Raw genomic sequence first — 13,504 nt, forward strand, 5'->3', positions numbered from 1 at the left:
AAGGTTGTTTTCAGGTTCTCACTATTAAAAAATAATGCTGCTATGAACATAGCTGAGCATGTTTTTCCTTGTGGTATGATTGAGCATTCCTTGGGTATATGCTCAAGAGTGGTATAGCTGTGTCTTGAGAAAGATTGAGTCCCAATTTCCTGAGAAAGCGCCATACTGATTTCCAAAGAGGCTGTACAAGTTTGCATTCCCACCAACAGTGGAGGAGTGTTCCCCTTGCTCCACATCCTCTCCAACATAAGCTGTCTTCAGTGTTCTTGATCTTAGCCATTCTGACAGGTGTAAGATGGTATCTCAGAGTTGTTTTGATTTGCAATTCCCTGATGACTAAGGATGTTGAGCAATTCCTTAAATGTCTTTCAACCATTTCAGCTTCTTCTGTTGAGAATTCTCTGTTTAGCTCTATAACCCATTTTTTAATTGGACCATTAGGTATTTTGAAGTCTAGATTCTTGAGTTCTTTATATATTCTGGATATCAGCCCTCTGTCAGATGTGGGGTTGGTAAAGATCTGTTCTGATTCTGTAGGCTGTTGTTTTGTTTATTGACTATGTTCTTTGCCCTACAAAAGCTTCTCAGTTTCAAGAGGTCCCATTTATTAATTGTTACTCTCAGTGTCTGTGCTACTGGTGTTATATTTAGAAAGTGATCATCAGTGCCAATGCATTCAAGACTACTTCCTACTTCCTCTTCTATCAGGTTCAGAGTAACTGGATTTATGTTGAAGTCTTTGATCCACTTGGACTTAAGTTTTGTGCACAGTGACAGATATGGATGTATTTGCAATCTTCTACATGTTGACATCCAGTTATGCCAGCACCATTTGTTGAAGATGCTTTCTTTTTTCTATTGTACAGTTTGAGCTTCTTTGTCAAAAATTAGATGTTCATAAGTGTGCAGATTAATGTCATTGCTTTCTGTTTGATTGCATTGGTCCACATGTCGGTTTTTATGCCAGTACCAAGCTGTTTTTATTACTGTAGCTCTATAGTAGAGCTTGAAGTCAGGGATTGTGATGCCTCCAGAGGTTGTTTTATTGTACAAGGTACTTTTGGCTATCCTGGGTTTTTTGTTTTTCCATATGAAGTTGAGTATTGTTCTTTCCAGGTCTGTGAAGAATTGTGTTGGGATTTTGATGGGGATTGCATTGAATCTGTAGATTGCTTTTGGTTGGATTGCCATTTGTACTATGTTAATCCTACCATCCATGAGCATGGGAGACCTTTTCATTTTCTGATATCTTCAATTTTTTTCTTCAGGGACTTAAAGTTCTTGTCATACAGGTCCTTCTCTTGCTTAGTTAGTGGTACCCTAAGGTATTATATATTATTTGTGGCTATTGTAAAGGGTGTTATTTCTCTGATTTTTTCAGCTCATTTTTCATTTGTATATAGGAGATCTACTGATTTTGTTGAGTTAATCTTGTATCCTGCCACATTACTGAAGGCGTTTATCAGCTATAAGTGTTCCTTGGTCGAATTTTTGGGGTCACTTATGTATACTATCATGTCATCTGCAAATAGTGAGAGTTTGATTTCTTCCCCTCCAACTTGTATTCCCATGATCTCCTTTTGTTGTCTTATTGCTCTAGTTGGAACTTCAAGTACTATATTGAATAAATATGGGGAGAGCAGACAGCTTTGTCTTGTTCCTGATTTTATGGAATCACTTTGAGTTTCTCTCCATTTACTTTGATGTTGGCTGTTGGCTTGTTGTGAATTGCCTTTATTATGTTTAGGTATGTTCTCTGTATTCCTGATCTCTCCAAGACCTTTATCATGAAGGGGTGTTGGATTTTGTCAAAGGTCTTTTCAGCATCTAATGAAATGTTTATGTGTTTTTTCTTCTTTCAGTTTTTTTTTATATAGTGTATTACATTGGCAGACAATGTAATGTTGAACCAACCTTGCATTTCTAGGATGAAGCCTACTTGATCATGGTGGATAATTGTTTTGATGTGTTCTTGGAGTCTATGTGCCAATATTTTATTGAGTATTTTTGTATCAATGTTCATGAGGGAGATTGGTCTGTAATTCTCTTTCTTTGTTGCATTATTTTTTGGCTTGGGAATCAGAGTATTGTAGCCTCATAGAAGAAGTTTGGTAACATTCCTCTGTTACTATTATGTGGAACAATTAAAAGAGTATTGGTATTAACTCTTCTTTAAAGATCTGGTAGAATACTGCGTTGAAACCATCTGGTCCTGGGCTCTTTTTGGTTGGGAGACTGTTAATGACTGCTTCTAATTCCTTAGGGGTTATAGGTTTATTTAAATAGTTCATCTGGTCTTAATTTAACTTAGGTATGTGGTACCTATCCAGAAAATTGTCCATTTCTTTTAGATTTTCCATTTTTGTGGAGTACAGGTTTTTGAAGTATGACCTGATGATTCTCTGGATTTCCTCATTTTTAGTTGTTATATCTCCCTTTCCATGTCTGATTTTGGTAATTCGGATGCTTTCTCTCTCTCTCTGCCTTTTGGTTAGTTTGGATAAGGGCTTGTCTATCTTGTTAATTTTCTCAAAGAACCAACTCCTTGTTTCATTGGTTCCTTATATTGTTCTCTTCGTTTCTATTTTATTGATTTCAGCTCTCAATTTGATTATTTCCTGTTGTCAGTTCCTCCTGAGTGACTTTGCTTCTTCTTGTTCTAGAGCTTTCAGGTGTGCTGTTAAGTCACTAGTGTGAGATTTCTCTAACTTCTTTATGTGGGCATTTAATGTTATGAATTTTCCTCTTAGCCCTGCTTTCATAGTGTCCCATAAGTTTGGGTATGTAGTATACTCATTTTCATTGAACTCTAGGAATTCCTTAATTTCTTTCTTTATTTCTTCCTTGACCCATTGGTGATTCAGTTGAGCATTATTCAGTCTACATGAGATTGTAGGCTTCCTGTAATTTTTGTGGTTGTTGAAATCTAACTTTAAACCATGGTGGTGTGGTAAAATACAGGAGGTTAATCCAATGTTTTTTGTATCTCTGAGATTTGCTTTGTGACCGAGTATGTAGTCGATTTTAGAGAAGGTTCCATGGGGTGCTGAGAAGAAGGTATATTCTTTTTGGTTAGTGTGGAATGTTCTGTAGATATCGATTAAGTCCATTTGAGTCAAAACATCCTTATTTCTCTGTTGAGTTTTGATTTGACAAATCTGTCCAGTGGTGATAGTGTAATGTTGAAGTCTCCCACTATTAATGTGTGGGATTTCATGTGTGATTTAAGCTTTAGTAATGTTTCTTTTACATATGTGGGTGCCCTTGTGTTTGGGGCATAAATGTTCAGAATTGAAGCTTCATCTTGCTGGATCTTTCCTGTGATTAGTATGTAATGTCCTTCTTGATCTCTTTTGATTGATTTTGGTTTGAAGTATCTTTTGCTGGATATTAGGATGGCTACACCAGCTTGCTTCTTAAGACCATTTAATTGGAAAAACTTTTCCCAGTCTTTTATTCTGAGGTAGTGTTTACTTTTAAAATTGAGGTATGTTTCTTGTATGCAGCAGAAAAATGTGTCCTGCTTTTATATCCATTCAGTATCCTGTGTCTTTTTGTAGGTGAATTAAGTCCATTGATATTAATGGATATTAATGACCAGTGATTGTTAATTCCTGTTATTGTTTAGTGGTAGTGTGTATGTATTTCTCTTCTTTGAGATTTACTGCTGTGGGGTTATCTATTGCCTGTGTTTTCGTAGGTGTATCTGACTTCCTTAGGTTGGAATTTTCCTTGTAGTGCTTTTTGTAGGGCTGGATTTGTGGATAGAAATTGTTTAAATCTGGTTTTGTCTTAGAATGTCTTGTTCACTCCACCTATGATGATTGAAAGTTTTGCTTGGTATATTAGTCTAGGCTGGCATCCATAGTCTCTTAGTGTCTGCATTACATCTGTTTAGGTCCTTCTGGCTTTCAAATTCTCTATTGAGAAATCAGGTGTTATTCTGATGGGTTTCCCTTTATAAGTCACTTGGCCTTTTTCCTTTGCTGCTCTTAATATTCTTTCTTTATGCTGTAGGTTTAGTTGTTTAATTATTATGTGGTGAGGGAACTTTTTTGGGGGGTCTAGTCTGTTTGGTGTTATATAAGCTTCTTGTATCTTCATAGTTATTTCATTCTTTATGTTGGGAATGTTTTCTTCTATGATCTTGTTGAATAAATTTTCTATGCCTTTGAGTTGGTATTCTCCTTCTTCTATCGCTATTATTCTTAGGTTTGGCCTTTTCATGGTGTCCTATATTTCCTGGACATTTTGGATTTGGTATTTTCTTTGACTAATGAATCTATTTCTTCTATTGTATCCTCTGCACCAGAGATTCTCTTTCATCTCTTGTATTCTGTTGATTATGCTTGCACCTGTGTTTCTTGTTCATTTACTCAGATTTTCCAATTCCAGCATTTCCTCTATTTGTGTCTTCTTCATTGTTTTTATTTCACTTTTCAGGTCCTGAACTATTTCCCCCACATGTTTAATTGCTTTTTCATGGTTTTATTTAAGGGATTTGTTGATTTATTCCAATTTTTATTTGTCTTTTCCTCTACTCCTTTATTGATTTCTTTCAATTTTTTTTGTCTTTTTCTCAATTTCTTTATTGATTTCTTCCAGTTTTTTGTTTGTCTTTTCCTCAATTTCATTTTTTCTTGAAAGGCCTCTAGCATCTTCATGATGCTATTTTTTTTTCAATTTTCTTTATTAAGAAATTTTCTACTCACTTTTCATACCACCCACAGATCCCACTTCCTCCCTCCTGCCACCCTCACAATCTCATGTGCATTTTGCAGACAGGGGGCTTCCTTCCCTTTGGGTTGTGGGTTTTCCCTGCACCCCCTCCTTGGCCTGCTGCCAAACTAGGTAGCTGCCTTGAAAACCTACTTGGGCTTCTACTATTCTATGTAGCAACTGTCAGCCTTACATCTTCACTGTCATCATCATCAGATTTATTGACACAATAATTGGTATTTCTTAAAGGGGGGAAATTAGCTAAAAAAAAAGGATGGAGAGTGTTTTCTCATATAAAAAATGGGAATCACTGTTATGATGGAGGGCGTTAAGTCTCTGTATGATTACACAATGGATGGTTTAAAAATGGAACAATTAAATGAGAGAATAATTAACTTAGATGGGATTTACATAATTTCAATGATAAACTGTAGATGTAACCAACCGTCTTATTAAATAAGAAACACAGAAACAATGTAAAAGAGAGAGCCGAGAAGTCAGAGCTCAGAGCTAAAATCTCACCCTTCCTCCTGCTGTCCCAGCTTCGCGAAAAGAGACCTACTTCCTGTCGGTTCGTATTTTTAAAGTATGTTGTTCTGCCTTCTCATTGGTTGTAAACCCAAACACATGACTGCCTCGTCACTGTCTGAATGTACAGCCCCCTAGGTCTTAAAGGCATATGTCTCCAATGCTGGCTGTATCCCTGAACACACAGAGATCTTATGGGATTAAAGGCGTGTGCCACCACCGCCACACTCTTGCTATGGCTCTAATAGCTCTGACCCTGAACACACAGATATCTATGGGATTAAAGGCATGTGCCACCACCGCCACACTCTTGCTATGGCTCTAATAGCTCTGACCCCCAGACAACTTTATTTATTAACATACAATCAAATTAATATTTCAGTACAAATCAAAATAATATTTCAATACAATTAGATTACCACCACATTTCCCCTTTTCTATTTTAATAAAAAGAAAAAAAGCAAAAGGTTATGACTAACAAAAGAAAAACTATATACAAAAGTACAATAACTATATACAATATATACAAGTAATAAATACCTAAACAGGTATTTGACGAATCAGAGAAAATAATTCCATTATCTATCCTATTTTGATAATTCCAAGATGTATCTAATGTACTTTCTATCCTAATTAATTTTCAACTATAACTAACTAATCTTCAACCATAACTAACTAATCTTCAACTCCCTCAGAGACCCAAGAAGGGAATAATATTAGCTAACAAAAATAAAAACAGGAAGTGCATGCAAGCAACTTCCAAAAAAATTTTGTGAGTTGACAGAAACAGCCAGCTGCCTGGGCAGTCACCTGAGGTTTCTCCGCAGTGTTGGGGCATCATCTTCAGCCTATAGGCTTAGTGTATCTGACAGACTCATTTGTGAAGTAGGATGTACACAAGGTCAACAGTTCAACCTCACATTGGGTGAGAGCAGTCCACGTACCAGAAACACCTGAATTCCACTAGTGTCCTGTCATGACTCAGGATTTTAAATTCTGGAAATTGTTGACAGTTTTTTAATTCAGCTGTCCATTCTTCTTGGCTGTGTATATATGGCTTCATCTCAGCATCCCCTTCTTCTCCACATCCCTCTATTAAATGTTAGTCTACTTTTGAGAGGCATGAGCTTTCAGCTGCTGTTCCATTGTACAACAGAATCCATCGGCCCTCTGCCTGTTAAGCTGCCTTCGAAGAAAAGGGCACCATACCTTTTCCGGATGCGAAGGCCACTTCAGGGATGGGGCCATATTGTCCTGGCCTCAGAAGATGCCTTTTGATAAAGCCATAACCACACTTGTTTTGGCAAGAATCAGTAGTCCCTTGTTTCGTGATCTGTCTGTCCATTTTGTCCTGTTGATTCGAGGATACTTTGTTGTCCAGTGGCTAACTTTTGCCAGAATGAAAGTTGACTCCATATGCAGTTTCTTCAATGCCCATATTTTCTCTAAAGTAGATTGGTACTGCCAGGAGCTGACATGTCTCAAAAAAGAAAAATTTTCTAAGTTATTAAAACATTTTAAATGCCATATTCTGTAGATCTCTGAAGGGTTTGAAGATGACCTGTCTAAAACATCTCTGCTCAATTTTTAAAACATATCTAATATGACTACAAGTTCTATGATAATGTCTAACTACTAGCTTTCATTTCTTTATATCCTAATAGTTGATAATAATAACATTCAAGGATCAGAAATTTGCATTACATTGTTAAATGGATGGAATAAATACAATTAGAAATATACATATAGCATTTTCTAACAATATCAGTTTCAAATTTGTGTACAATATAAAACAATTCAATCCAATGTAAAGTATTTAAAACTAGTAATTGTCTTTTTCTTTTCTTTCTTTCTCTTTTTTTTTTTTTTAAACAAGAACTTTAAATCTAATCTCCTTTGCTTAGCCTTTTTCCTAACCCTTGACAATAACTTGTAACCAACCCCCCTAAATACTGAAAATTATCCCAGACCCAAAACCCATTAAAAAGACCAAAAAACCACCCGCCCCACACCACCTCTTTGGGAATGTGGGCGTCGTATTCTTAAAATTGCTTCCTGCTGGGTATGGGCGAAGTTTTCTTTATCCTGAAAGAAAAATTTTAGGTTAATTGTCAAATTCTAGGAGAGGTAACTATATCCTTCATTATCCAGTCTGTGTATAATGCCAAAGTTGAGGGTTTATCTCAAGTCCTTATTCAAGTAGTCTTTGAGACTGGATCATCTCAGCTAGTCATCTCAAATTTGCTCTGAGCACCTTGTAGTTCAAAGCTGATCTGTGGATGATGTTTGTCAGCTTAATGATATTATTATTGTCCACGTGGAATTGTTGTTGTTGTGGGGCCCCATCTTCTTTCTGGAGACTTCAGTTGATGTTAGGCCTGGCCATGAGTTCCTGCAGAAAACTGATAAGAGACTCGAACACAAAAACATATATATGCAGCTAGCCTTTTTTCTAGAATTAGTTAGTACTCTATGTGACCATTCATATCTTAACAAAGTTTAAAATGTATATATATATATATATTAATCTTGTAAATTTTGATATAAAATTTATACTTTGAGAAAAGTTTAAAGAATCAGAATAGAATCAAAGAGTTGAGATTAGTAATAGAATAGTCCCTTAATTAATTTTGCTTTTGTCCTGTACCATAGCAGAAGATGGCTCTTATTCTGGCATGATACAGGGAGTTTGCATTTTCCTTTTAACAACATGCTTGATTTTAAAGAAGGAGAGAGCCATTCTCCAACTCCAAAGTCAGCTTTAAATTTTAATTGAACTGGGACTATTAGAAAACCAAGAGTGTTAAATCTTTAGAGAAAAGCAGAAACAAACATTTAGGAAGACATAAAATTTTTTTAGATAATATATACCCATACACCGTTTCACTCTGTTTCTTGGGATAGATGATTTGTCCCTTTTCTTCAGTTGTCTCATTTGTCCAGTGTTCTTCAGATTCCTTAACCTTCATTCTCCTAAAGGACAAAAACAAAAACCTTTCCCCAAGACTAATTTTGGGGATGTTCCTTTTTGGCAAAAAAAGAAGTGCTGTGGGACAGTCTGTATGTCAAATTGCTCTGATTGGTCAATAAATAAAACACTGGTTGGCCAGTGGCCAGGCAGGAAGTAGGTGGGACAAAGAGAGAGGAGAATTCTGGGAAGTGAAAGGATGACGCGGAGAGACACCACCAGCCACCGCCATGACCAGCAGCATGTGAAGATGCCGGTAAGCCACCAGCCACGTGGCAAGGCATAGATTTATGGAAATGGATTAATTTAAGCTATAAGAACAGTTAGCAAGAAGCCTGCCACGGCCATACAGTTTGTAAGCAATATAAGTCTCTGTGTTTACTTGGTTGGGTCTGAGCGGCTGTGGGACTGGCGGGTGACAAAGATTTGTCCTGACTGTGGGCAAGGCAGAAAACTCTAGCTACAATAAACAGCATCAGTTGGATCATTCTTGCTTTATCCCTAAAAAAGTTGGTTAATATGAGTGCCAAGACACAAATTTTAGAAAAATTTATTAAAACAGATCATAGAGATATTGAGACCCAGACAGAGGAATTTAAAGGAGAACCAATCTCAGCATTGCATTATAAGTTTAGAGAGGAACAGCCCAAGGTTTTCAAACAACAAACCTTAATTTATCCAGTTATCTTCCAAGAACTGCCAAATGACAGGTATTCCCAAGGCTATGCAAGAGCTGAATCAACTCCTGTGGAAATGTTAGACTTGAGAATTAAGGAAGTGATACTCTCATACGGTATGTATTCACCTTTGTGAGGCAGATGTTAAATTCATTGTCAACTAGTAACAGAATTATCCCACAAGACTGGAGAGACTTTAAAAGCAGTATTGGAGCCTGGCCCTTAATTACAGTGGAAGACCTGATGAAAAGAAGAGGCTAAGACCATTGAACAATGAAGTAGGGCTAGAGGTATTGAAATCTCCCAAGACCAATTTCTTGTAGAGGGCAACTATGGTGATGTACAAAGACAGTCTCTATATGATGATCACACCCTGGCTCTATGAATGCTTGAGACAGAATTGAAGAAGTCGGAAAGAGAACTGAGTCATTTACTAAAGTTATACAAGGCCCAAAAGAAACCTTCACTGTTTTATTTTTATTTTTTTAACAGAGATTGACTTCAGCAGTAAATAGAATGATATCAAATTCAGATGCTAGACAGATAATAATTGAATCTCTGGCTTTTGAAAATACTAATTTACAATGCAAAGGGCCGTTTAAAGGTAAGATCAATACCCATAGAGGTATGGATCTGAGATACAGTCAATATTGATCTCATAACAATGATGATGCTTGGATAGGAGAGGTGATTTCCAGAGACTTGAAAAATCAAAATGTCAGGTATTTTAATTGTAGTAAACAAGGTCACCTAAAAAGGGATTGTAGGCAGGGCATTCCTAGAAACAGTGTTTTTTTTCTAAGAATAATCAAAACAGAATGCTTCTCATTTCTGGAGTATGCAGAAGGTATGGTAAAGGATGACATTGCACCAGTGAATGTAGATCAACAAAGGACAGACAAGGTAACCCTTTACCATCAGGAAACACTTTGAGGTCCTCTTGAAGGCCCCCGTATCAAATTTGGTTCAGTCATTTACTGTGACCATGGGGGAAATGTCTTCCCAGAGCAATTAAAGAACCTAATGCCTATTGTTTAAAAAAATACTGCTCTGGATGCTAGAACAGCTATTGAAGATAAAACAAAAATTTCAGGAGAAACTGTAAAGCAAATATTTTGGCAAACTTCCATAAATGATCAAAGACCAAAGTTAAAAGTATGAATAAATGACATTGTCATTGAAGGTCTTATAGACAAAGGTGAGGATGTAATGATAATTGCACCAGAACCATGCCATCAAAATTGGCAACTTCAGGAGGTATATGTTCAGCTTTTAGGGATTGGAACATTATCTCAGGTAAAACAAAGCATGAGATGGTTCTAATGTATAGGGATAGAAGGACAGAGAGGAAAATTAAAGCTATGTGTGGCTAACATAGCAATGAGTTTATAGGCATGTGATTTGATAAGGAATGGAATACACAAATTAATATTTTTCCAATCTCAGAAACAAACTGTAAACTAACATATGTTTCCTGGAAAATACTAAAAGGTATTATGAACAATAGTCACCGACCATTCAGGTTGTACAAGAACAGGGCACAACAGCTCCTGATCTCTCAAAAGTACCAACAGTCCTACTTTCAAAATGTTGATGGACAAACCTGCATGGGTTGAGCAATGGCCCTTGACATCATAGCATTTACAGGCCTTGGAAGAGCTGGTACAGGAGCAGCTAAATGCTCAGCATATTGAAGAATCAACCAGACCTTTGAATTCTCCTGTACTTGTTATTAAAAAGAAATCTGGAAAAAGGAGACTGGTAACAGATCTAAGAGCTGTTAATATGGTGATTCAGCCAATGAGTTCTCTACCGCCTGGAATTCCTTTGCCTTCTCTATTACTTAAAGGAAGGCCTCTTATAGTTGTTGATTTAAAAGACTGTTTATTCACTATACATTTACAAGAAAAGGATAGAAAATATTTGCCTTCACGGTGTGTACTTATAATTCCCAGCCTGTCAAGAGATATCAATAGAAGGTTCTTCCACAGGGAATGTTAAATAGCCTGACTCCATGCCAATACTGTGTACCACAGCCATTGGAAATGATATGTAAGCAGTTTCTTGAATTTATAATTTACCATTATATGGATGATATTTTTCTAGCTGGTTCAAATGTAGATACCTTAGAGAAAATGTTTGAAGGAGTAAAGAAAATTTTGCCTTGTTGGGGATTACAAATTGCTCCTGAAAAAAATACAAAAGGAGATTCTATTAATTACCTAGGATATAAAATAAGCTTACAAAAATTCAACCGCCAAAATGTACAAATAAGGATAGATCAATTGTGGACTCTTAATGACTTTTGAAACTTGCTGGGAGACATTATCTATCTACAGCCCACTATTGGAGTAACAACTCAAGAACTGAGTAATTTGTTTCAAAGCTTGAAAGGTGACAAGGACTTAAATAGTCCAATAGAATTATCAGCTGAAGCTGAGAGAGCATTTGTTTTGGTGGAAAAGAAATTACAGTATGCACATGTGGATCTGAAATGTGGATGCACGTTTGGTTGCATTCTGGTCATTTTATGCTCTACACATTCCCCTACAGGGATTTTAATGCAGATGGAAGATATTATCTTAGAATGGATATTTTTACTACATAAACAAAGTAAAAAATTTAAAACTTAAGTAGAAAAATTTTCTGAGTTGATTCTAAAAGGAAAATTGAGACTTCATCAGTTAGCAGGAATAGACCCAGCACAAATTGTAGTACCTTTTACTAATGCTGAAATTGACTCATTATGGGTAGAAAATGAACATTGGCAAAGAGCCTGTAGTAATTTTTTGGAGAGATTAATAAAAAATATCTCCCAAAGCAATAAAATTCAGTTGATAAAGAGAACTAACTAGATCCTTCTTCACATTGTATGGGGAACACCAATTTCTGGAGCCCTTACATTCTATACTGAAAACAAATTAGGAAAGGCAGGTTAAAAATCAGGAAATTTGAATAAAGTGGCTTAAAGCCCTTATGACTCTGTTTGAAACTCAGAATTATGTGCTATTCTCATGGTATTATTAGGTTTTCCAGAACCTCTTAATATAGTTACTGGTTCTCAATATGGAGAAAGTGTTGTTTTATATATTGAAACTACTGAATTTATACCAGATGACACACAGAATTGACATTATTATTTATTCAGTTACAAGAAATAATCAGAAATAGAAGTCATCCCTTATATATAGCACATATTGTATCCCATATGGGTCTACCAGGCCCTCTAGCACAAGGTAATAATGAAATTGATCAACTATTGGTAGGAAATGTGATGGAGGCCTCAGAGTTTCATTAAAAAAATACCATGTCAAATGCAAAAGTTTGAAAAAAGATTTTTCCATCACTTGGCAACCAGCCAAGGAAATTATGAGAAAATGTCCTACTTGTTCTTTATATAACCAAACTCCTTTGCCTTCAGGAAGTAACCCAAAGGGTACTCAAAGAAATGAATTCTGGCAGATGGATGTGTTTCATTTTGTAGAATTTGGAAAATTAACATATGTACACCATACCATAGATACATATTCAGGATTTTATTGGGCAACTGCTTTGACTGTCTGTTGTTAGCTGAGTTGGAAGAAGTTTATCCAAATATTCCAATAGTAGTGGGGAAAGTGTGCCCAATGAACGATCAAGCATACTGTTTTTAGAAAAAGAATTTAATAGAAAAGCTATGATAACATGCAAGAAATTTGTTGCAGGAAAACTACTAATATTCAAGAGCCAATATCACCAAGACTCATTGAGCCTTGGCTTTATCCCCTTGAAGGTTATTCCAGGTATTAGCTTGTCATAATCAGCTGAAATCCTACTTCATATTTCTATGGCTCCCAGCATATTCCCAAGAGGTGGGCTGGGTGGTTTCTGGCTGTTCAGTGAATTATAGATATTTGTCATTGTTTAGAGTGATTGGTTACAAGTTGTAATTGGTAATTGTCAGGAAAAAAGCTGAAGAAAAGAGATTATATTCACTGTTCGTGTTTTGAAAAGAAAAAAAGTGGATTATAGAAATGATAAAATAAAAGGGTAGATTATTGAATCTATTCTGAAAAGAAAAAGGGGGAAATAGATATGATAGAATAAAAAATTGAGCTGGGCGGTGGTGGTGTACACCTTTAATCCCCACACTCGAGAGACAGAGGCAGGCCAATCTCTGTGAGTTCGAGGCCAGCCTGGGCTACAGAATGAGTTCCAGGAAAGGCACAAAGCTACACAGTGAAACCCTGTCTTGAAAAAAAAAACAACAAAAATAGATTAAAAGAATTGATTATTGAATCTAATTTTAAACCAAAAAAGTAACTACTTCTTTTAAATATTTTACATTGGCTTTGATTTTTTTATATTGATACAAAATTAAGATTATTTTTGTTATACTATGTGTATGTTAGAGAAATGATAGGATAAAAAGACAGTTTACTAAATATACTTTTAAACCAAAAAGCAACAACTAGTTTTAAATATTTTCATTTATATTGATTTTTTGTATATTAATACAAATTTGGGGTTATTTATATTAGAACATACTGTACATGCGTTTTTACTCTTGTTCAAGGTAGTATACCTATACAGATCATTTAACAATGTAATACAAATTTCTAGTCCTTGAAAG

The sequence above is a fragment of the Peromyscus maniculatus genome, chromosome 4 (genome assembly GCF_049852395.1).
Source record: "Peromyscus maniculatus bairdii isolate BWxNUB_F1_BW_parent chromosome 4, HU_Pman_BW_mat_3.1, whole genome shotgun sequence".
Classification (NCBI taxonomy): domain Eukaryota; kingdom Metazoa; phylum Chordata; class Mammalia; order Rodentia; family Cricetidae; genus Peromyscus; species Peromyscus maniculatus.